The following is a 9,610-nucleotide window of genomic DNA, read 5'->3' as shown; positions in this document are numbered from 1 at the left end:
AGTCACAGAAAAGCTTCTAGCATGTTTGTTTCTTACTTGCAAGATTACAATAAAATTGAGTTTCTATGTTAATGAAGTTTTGGCAGACTGGTTTTCACACTGAGATTAGTTTAAATAATATTAAATTGTACCGCAGGTTAATTTTTATGGTATATGCTTTAAAGTTTTTTTTTTAAGTGATGGTGGTGTGGTGGTATATGTTACCTGTCATGATTCTGCCACTTTTTGTCATGTTTCCGTTGGTCTAGTGGTGGGATCATGGCAGAACCCCATGTTTCATGTGGAGGGAGAGTTTTGGCCTTGTTGGCCTTCCATACACTCTCTCTCCGGTGCTGTCTCTGTTCCCGCCCTTTCGTTGCCCCATTATTGCGTGTAATGATTTAATTCCCCACTCCTGTTCCCTCTTGATTTGTCCCCTTATTTAATGCCCCTGTGTTCTCTGTCTTGTGTTGGATCATTGTCGTTTGTGTGGTGTGCCTTGCCTTGTGTCCTTGTCAACTGCTGTGTCTTGCAATTGTATGTAAGTCTAGTCCAGTTTATTGTAGTCATGTCTTATGTTAAATATAGTGTAGTCTAGTCTGTGTAGTGAGTTCTCGTGTGCCCCATCTGTTTTGTCGTTTTGCCCCCTCGTGGGTTTTTTGGTTTCTTGTTCTGTCTTTGTGTTATTAAACGTCATGTTAACCCCTTACCCGCTGTCTGCGCCTGGGTCCTCTGTACTTTGTCATTATGTCTCACCCCATTTCGTGACATTACCAGTATTACCATTCTTTAGTTACAATATATACAATAAATGCAGGCACTTTCGCAGGCATACGGCCTACCGGCTGCCGGTCCTACACATTGCCCTGCAGGACGCGGGCTGACACCGGTTCCGTGCGTAGGTATTAGAACCTCACGGAGTTGTTGGGCATAGCCCAACCCGCAACTCTGCAGATGTCTGCTAGAGAGGCGCCCTGAGCCAGTGCCCATGAGGAGTGTGCCTCACTCCCAACGGGCAGGGGCGAATTGAGATCGGTATGCCGTAACGACGGCATCCACAATCCAGTGCGCCAGCCTATGTTTGGAGACAGCCCTCCCTTCTGCTGACCTCCAAAACAGACAAAGAGCTGCTCAGAGCTTCTGGGCTCTGAGTGCGATCCAAGTGAGGCGCAGTGCACGCGTACTGGACACAACACGGATAGGTTGGGTCTTCCTCCCCGGTGGGGAGCGCCCGCAGGGTCACCACCTGGTCTCTCGGGAGAGTGGTGGGAACTTTGGGCACGTAGCCGGGGCGGGGTCTCAAGATAATGTGAGAATCCCCGGGCCCGAGTTCTAGGCAATCTGTGGACACGGAGGGTGCTTGCAGGTCCCCTACCCTCTTGGAGGTGAGCGCCATCAGTCTTTATCGAGAGTGAGAAAGAGTGGCAGCTCTGAGAGGTTCGAAGGGGGCGGGGCCTCTTGAGGCCCGCCACCTAGGTCGCAATAGGGTACGGAGAGCAGATAACATGGTCACCTTCTCGCGCCCCTTAGGAACCTAATGACCAGGTCGTGCCGTCCCAGAGGCTACCCAGCAACTGGGTCATGATGAGCGGCCGTACATACATACACTCCCAGTGTGGAGGGGGAGAGGTTACTCCCCAGTCTCTCTCGATGAAGGTACAGCCCGTTCCCGATCGAGCAACTCCGCGGGTCTTCTCACCGAGAAGAGCACCAGGACGAGAAGAGGCGCCACTTATGGGCGTATAGCCGCCCAGTGGCCGAGGCCCTAGCATGAGTGACATCCCAACCAGACCGGGGGTGGGTCACTCAGGATCTCCTCGTCCCATCTAGACATGGAGTCCAGGTTCATCCTGGGATGCCATAACATGACCCTTCCCCTGGGGAAGCAGGACCTTCGCCAGGGGGAGCGGCTGTCAGAGCCTTAGCTCCGAGAACCAAGTCCTGGTTAGGCCAATGGGGCGTAACTACTACCACTTGATGCTCCTCTTCCCTGGCCTTCCACAGGACCTGTGCAATGAGGCTCACTGGGGGGAAGCGTACTTCCGCTTGTCCCGTGGCCAGCTGTGCACAAGGGCATCCGTGCCGAGGGGTGCCTCGGGCAGGGAGTACCAAGCGGACAATGGGTGGAGTCCGGACCACCTGTGCCTGGCCGAAATGCTCCCACATGAGCCGGACTGCGCGGGGATGGAGTCGCCACTCTCCGCGAGGCATCAACTGACGAGAGAGCGCAACGGCTGTCTGGTTCAGGACACCTGGGATGTGTGTGGCTCACAGGGAGCTGATCACCCGCTGACTCCAAAGAAGGAGGCGTCGGGCGAGTCGTGTTAGCTGCCGTGAGCGCGATAGATACAGTATACGCCACGGCAGTTGTGCTGTCCTGACCGGACCAGCACGTGCTTGTGCATGCACAAGAGGTAGTAGCTTCCTCAGTGCAAGTAGCACAGCCAACAACTCTAGGCAGTTGATATGCCAACGCAGGCGGGGGCCCGTCCACCGCCCCGACACTGCATGCCCGTTGCACATGGCACCCCAACCCTGCAGGGAGGCATCCGTTGCACCACGACATGCCTGTCCCTGCCCTAGGGGGACCCTTGTCCGCAAGAAGGTCATGAGAGACCAAGGGGTTAGGGTGCGTCGGCAGAAAAGCGTGATGACCCTACGCCTGCTGCCGGTGTGCCACGCTCTCCAAGGAACCTGACTCTGTAGCCAGTGTTGGAGCGGTCGTATGTGCATCGACCTGAGGGGGACCACCCCCGTCGAGGATGCCATTCCCAGGAGCCTCTGAAATTGTTTAAGGGGGACTGCTGACTGCCTGAGAGCTTCAGGCAGTTCAACACTGATCGGGCGCGCTCTGTAGTCAGCGCGGCTTCCTCGTCGCAGGTCTCGCGCCCCCCGACGGGGGGTCCCTGTGTGTACACAACAGATCTCGAGAGTGCACCAAGCTCAGCCAGTCGTCGAGATAGTTTAGTACCCGCACACCTCCCTCCCTAAGGGGAAGGAGGGCTGCTTCCACGACCTTCGTAAAGACTCGTGGAGACAGGGACAGACCGAAGGGGAGGACCCTGTACTGATATGCCCGTCCCTTGAATGCGAACCGTGGGAACGGCCAATGTCGAGGGAGGATCGAGACATGAAAATAAGCGTCCTTCAGGTCGATTGCCATGAACCAGTCCTGACACCTGACGGACATCAGGATGAGCTTGTGCGTGATCACTCTGAAAGGCAGCTTGTGTAGGTGCCTGTTCAGAACACACAGATCCAAGATAGGGCGCAGCCCCCTGCCTTTCTTGGGGACAATGACGTACAGGCTGCAACACCCGTTGAACATCTCGGCTGGTGGACGGGCTCGATCGCTCCCTTTGCCAGAAGGGTGGCGATGCGTAGCCGATACGGATCGTCTTCCCTAGTCAGCCTGACAGTCTGGGAACCCGCAGGCTCCCAGAACTGTGACAGGGGGACTAAAGGTTCGATCTTCTTCATCGTCCCCCCGGGGGGTGGTTCGATGGCTAGCAGTACGGATTCCTTGCCGGGGGAGGTCCCCCGGGGAGGAGATCGGCACTGCTGCTTTTCCTGCCTGGCAACTACGCAGTCTGACTGAGAGTGATGAGGGCTGGTGTTTATACTCGACATCAGCTTCGCCGTGACGCAACGTCGAGTTGCCATCCTCGTGCTGAGGGTGGGAGCGGCTGTGATAACCCAGAGAGAGAGGAGACTCTCTTTTGAGAGTAAGTGGGCGCTAGCCCCCCGGAGGGGGCCAGCAGATGGTGAGACGGGGCAGGATCCGTCCCTATCCGATTTCCCAGCGATGTTGCTGGGGTCGGGCCCAATGGTAGCCTCAATCTCCCTGAGGTCTTCCCATGAGGGCGACTTCCGCCGCTGCTGATGGGGCGATGGTCTCCTCTTTGCTGTCTCCTCCAGGGGGCCGCCTGAGTGGGGGGGCGCCAGAACTGGAGGGCGTTGAAGAGGACCAGGGCTGCTGGGAAGCAGGCGGTGCACGGGGCTCGATGGCCGAGGCAGCCGAGTCGCGGCACGGGAGGACTGCTTCTTTACTGTCGAGAACTCCGGCTCGACAGTAACACCAGCCAGCCCCCTCCTTGCGAGACGGGTGTGTCGAGAAAGCGGACCTTCTCGGTTTACTCATCTGCGCAAGGTTCGGCCAGAGGAGTTTCTCATGGACCACAAGTGTGGACATTGTCTGACCAAGGGCCCGCGTGGTCACCTTGGTCGCCCGTAGAGCGAGGTCGGTGGCGGCAAGGGAGTTCCTGCATAAGCGCTAGGTCGGTCTTACCCCCGTGGAGCTCTCTCAATGCCTTGGCCTGGCAGGAGCCATAGCGTGGAGAGAGGAGACAGCTTGGTCCACTGCAATGTAAGCTCTCGACACCAGAGATGTCGAGACCGTACATGCTCTGGACGGGAGTCTAGGTCGAGCCCCCCCCCCAGGTAGCCGCCGCCTACGGGCACGGGTGCACCGTGGCGGCACACTCCACCTGGGGGACATCGACGTATCCTCTAGCAGTCTCAACCTCAAGGGAAGAGAGGGTGACAGAACTTTGTTTGACGTGAAACGTGCCGGAAAGGGGGCATTTCCAGGTCTTACTAAGTTCCTCATGCACTTCCGGTAAACACGGCACTGGGGGCTGGTGCTGCTCAAAGCCGCGCTCAGACCGAAGGCGCCATGTAGCCAGCCGCGAGCGCCGGTAGAGGCAGTGCGTGCACTGCAACCCAACACTCACGGCGGCCCGGGAAAGCATGGCTGACATGTCGACGCCCGCTTCTTCCTGGGCTCGACCCCCCGAGGGAGGGAGCCCAAGGAATCATCGGAGTCGGATGGCAGTACGTCGCCCCGCGATGCTGCAAGACCTCATCTTCACGCATCGTGTCCGAATACGTGATTGAGGAGTAAGACGGTGGGACGGTCTCCTGGGGGACGATCAGACGAGCGAGACGAGGTGCGAACGGTCCGTGAGCCAGCGGCTGGCGGATTATCGCTCACAATAATCCTCATATCACCCTCGCTCTAGCTGTAGCAGACGGCAGGGCCATAGTCCTGCCGCCACGGAATGGGGAGCAAACGAGGTGGTGGCTGAGTCCCGTGGGAACACAGCCACCCATGACGCAATGTCTGAATTGTCACCGCCCGCAGTGCGGGCAGGACGCATCCACAACGTCTGCCCCAGCATACTGGAAGCAGGCATCGTGTCTGTCCCCCTCCTCGATGAGTGTATTGCACCCATTAGAACAGCAGGACAAGCCTCGCTGGAGAAATTTGCTCTTTTAGAAAAGGAAATTTGCTCGAACACCTCTGGAACTGCTGAGACGCCCAGGGAAGAGTCACTGCAGGAAGGGACCGTCCGCTGCACCACGTCGTAGATTCCAGCAGAATATTGATCACTGAAGATCGCTGTGTCGCTCATCAGATGCACAGGCTCTGAAGACAAAACGGTGAATGAATGAGCGCGCCGGCTTCCCTCTTATACCCGGACATCCCGGGAGGAGTCCGGCATACAAATTTCATTCGCCAATTTTCATTGGCCTTTTCAAAATACTCAGAAGATGATAGGTTCTCAAGACGAACCCCAATCTGTCGGCTCGACACAACGTCGAGAGACCGACAGAAAGGGAACTATATGCACCCATGGGAGAAGTGTAGGCTAATGCACTACAACAATATTTTCAAGAAGCTGTTCTGTATTTAAACGGCAAGATTTCATGTTTTCTAGCTAAGGCACTTATTAATTTAATAATTTTATTAGCCCACCCTCTAAACTGTTAAGCCCCCCCCCCCCCTTAGCATCCCCAAGAAAAACGTCCTGGCACCGGCCCTGAGCAGAAATGCAGTAATTCTGTGGCCAAGAGATAACGTGTAGTTAATAATATCACAGGTCCATTTGCTGGATGAATACATAAGAGTCAATATTATTATTACTTCTGCTAATCAGATATTACCAGAAAAATATATATACTTAATGATGATTACTATACACATTTTTCTTTAAACCAATGATTCCCTGACTGAAATTTATGTTTAAAATAACTAATTTCATGAATATGATATTATATTTGGTGGATACAAATGTTTTAAGAGTAAGGTTAACCTGTGAGTAAGCTCACGCTGAACAATTCCAAATCGCTACCCATCTTACCTCATAGGGAAGACTTTATTTGGTGAGCAAAGCTCATCATTATTTTGACAACTCTGAAAGCACTGCAGGTCGTACAAAATGGATTTTGTAACACAGTTTTAGGTCCTCTTCCCTTCTCTCTTTATTTGCTTCTTCGATCAATAATTAGGACGCATGGCTTGTCTTTTCGTTGTTATGCAGACGATAGTCAGATTTATGTGCCTTTTATAAAGAGTGACACTGTTAGATCGCTTTTCGACTGTCTTGATGATATAAAAGCCTGGATGGAATTAGTCAGAGCTGGGTAGTAACTGATTACTTGGAACTTACAGATTCCAAAAATCAAGTACTTGTAATTGAATTGCATTACATTTTAAAATACTCGTAATCGCGAGTAAAGTTACTATTTTATTGTTACATTACATACATTACATTACATATTACTTTTTACTTTGTTTTTGGTAACTCAACTCAACTCAACTTTATTTATATAGCGCTTTTACAATTTTCATTGTTACAAAGCAGCTGTACATGAGACACATTGACTACAAGCAAAACAATCAAAGTTGTACCTGCAAAAACAAGAAAAGGTTGAAAACACAGAAGACAGACACACCCACACACAAAACACTCCACACACACAACACGCACACGCACCAACACACACAGACACAGAGACACACACACACGCACACACACACACACACACGTACGTACACAGACAAGTACGCACACACACACACACACACGTACGTACACAGACAAGTACGCACACACACACACACACACGCTCAGTGAGAGCACACATTTAGGATAAAGGAGAGAGAAGCACAGGTCAAGTATAACAGATAATACATTCCTATATGCAATATTAATTAAGTAAAACTTTAAGATTCTAAAGCAGCCCCCCCGGTCAGGCAGATAGTGCAAAAACAGTATGCAAACGGTGGCGAGGAACCCAAAACTCTAATCGAGAAAAAAAACCTCAGGAGAACCCAGGCCCAACCAGGGGATTCCAGTTCCCCTCTGGCAAAAGCTGCTGCCTCTGCACAAGCTCCAGAGAACTTGCACAACAAGGCTAAATAAAATAAATAAACTTAATAATAAAATAAATTGTAGTTTAAGATTATCATTAATAATCTAATAACATTTGAAGTTTTGTGGTGAAGACATGTCAAGAGACCGCGTCCTTCTTTATCCAGCTCTATCATCTCAGCTCTTGTCAGGTCCCCACTTTAACGATTCTTCGCTCCATCTGCAATGACTTTATAATAGGATACATTAAAAAATATTTTTTATTTGTTCCTGATGTTTGTTCACTCAGATCACAAGCTAATTTAAATATTTTAAGTTTACACACCAGTGGCCTGCACTGAAAAAAATGAATATGTCCCTTAGTAGATTTTATGAAAGAAATGATTAAAATATACTTAATATAATTATGTTCCTGTTTTTAACAAAAAAAAGTGTTAAAATAACGTAAACATTTTGGGAATAACATCTACTAATTTTGGTTGTTTCAATTTAAAAAATACTTTTTGAGTCATTTTAATTGAACAAATTATTAAGTAAATCCAACTAAATTGTATTATGTTAAACCCATTTAAATTGGTCAACTTAAGTTTACTTATTTATTTTGTGTTGAGACTACATAAATAATTTTTGTAGATGTAACTACTTAGGCAGTTGATCTGTAGTTCCCAGCATGCTTTGTATTAGACTGCATTCATAGATTAATTTTCAAGATTAATTGTCATTTTAAGTGTTTTTTAGTAAAAGGAAAGACTTGTTTGTGTTTTTTGTTGATTTATCTTTGAGATTTAGGAGAGCTTTGGCATTTTTTTTTAGTTTGGGTTTTTTAAGTTGTTACCGTTGTTCAGAAGAGCGGTGCTTGCGCCTAGGCTGAGGGAGGCACAATATTAGTTACGAAGTGTGTTATTTCACTTATTGAGCAGTAACTGTGCTAATGCCAGTACAGAGACCACCAGTCTCTTCTTACTTGACCATCTATGTTGTAAAAAAATAGTATATTTCAATATGAAAGTAAGTGATCCATTAAGTTTGAGTTAGACACATGATTTTTTGTTCAGTGTAATTTTTTTTGTTTACTTTAAGTAACAATTACTTGATATTTTAACAAAAACTAAATGTATTCAATAAGTAGAATGTACTTTATTCTGGTTAGTAAGTACTTGTACTTGAATTATAGCAGCAAATTTTACTTAATTTTTTTTCGTGCAAATTGTTACGAGGATTTTATTAAGTAAATTCTACAAGTTATTTTTTTCAGTGTGTCTTACCCCAGGTTATGCTTGGCTCACATCACCATGTGAAAATGTTTAAAAAAAAACTAGTAAATTGGTGAGCCACAGAATTTGTTAACATTACTTAATACATTAGCTATCAAAAAAATACCAACGTTATATTAAATGATAACATTATTTTATTTATTATCATTAAGAGCGGTTGTTCTTTGTAAATTCATGTTGTTTGCTAAAAGTACATAATAAAACGTTAAAAGTTATTGCCTGTAAATACATTTCTGATTGAGGTTTGCACAGATGTTTTTCGTTTCAAAACGCGCTGATTTTATTTATTGATGCAATGCAGAGCTTGATATTATAATAATAATAAATGGTATTAAAATCACCACCCAAGAGTATATCCGAAAAAAGAAATCAATTTAAAATACATTTCTTTCATACTAAGTAGGTTATAGTTTAAATGTATTATCATATTTACTGGCATATCACTTAAGACTTGATATAAAATTATAATTTCACTTTATTTTTAATACTACTATGCACATTTCTTAATATTAAGCCTAAAATGTGTTTTAACGTCACATTTGATAAGGACTGTATGATTTTTAAATAATATCAGTCCTATTTAAATTGTGCCTGAAGTATACTTGCAATAGTACCACTTTAGCACAACCAATTGTACTTCAGTATATCTGGACCTCAGCACTGCTTTTACTCAACATCACTTAAGTACAAAATTAGTTGTTCCTATTTAGTATTCCAAAAGTTCAATCGCATGGTGTTTAGATTAAGTACATAAATACTGTATGTAAATTAATTTTCAGTATAGGCTACTTAGCATGAAATAAATGTATTTCAAATACATAAAATAAATGTAGGCCTATTTTAAATACACAGTATATTTATTTTTAACTATGGTAGGCCTATAAGCTTTAGGGAAATTGGAACCAATGAGTAATTCTATTTTATCCAAAAGAATATCATTTTCTGTCTTTAAATTGTAAGTTAGCCATAAATATTTATAAGAATGAAATCAAGGTTCTGCCCATTAAGTATCAAAGTATGTATATGGATGTTTACGAGGGAACAAGTTTGTGAGTGTATACACACCCGCAGAACGATGAGAAGTATGAGAACAAATGTGACCCTGGATCACAAAACCAATCTTAAGTAGCACAGAAACATTTTTTGTAAAAGCCAAAAATACATTGTATGGGTCAAAATTATCTATTTTTCTTTTATGCC

This window comes from Triplophysa rosa, linkage group LG17 (genome assembly GCF_024868665.1).
Source record: "Triplophysa rosa linkage group LG17, Trosa_1v2, whole genome shotgun sequence".
In the NCBI taxonomy this organism is placed as follows: domain Eukaryota; kingdom Metazoa; phylum Chordata; class Actinopteri; order Cypriniformes; family Nemacheilidae; genus Triplophysa; species Triplophysa rosa.
This window is presented reverse-complemented; position numbering follows the sequence as displayed.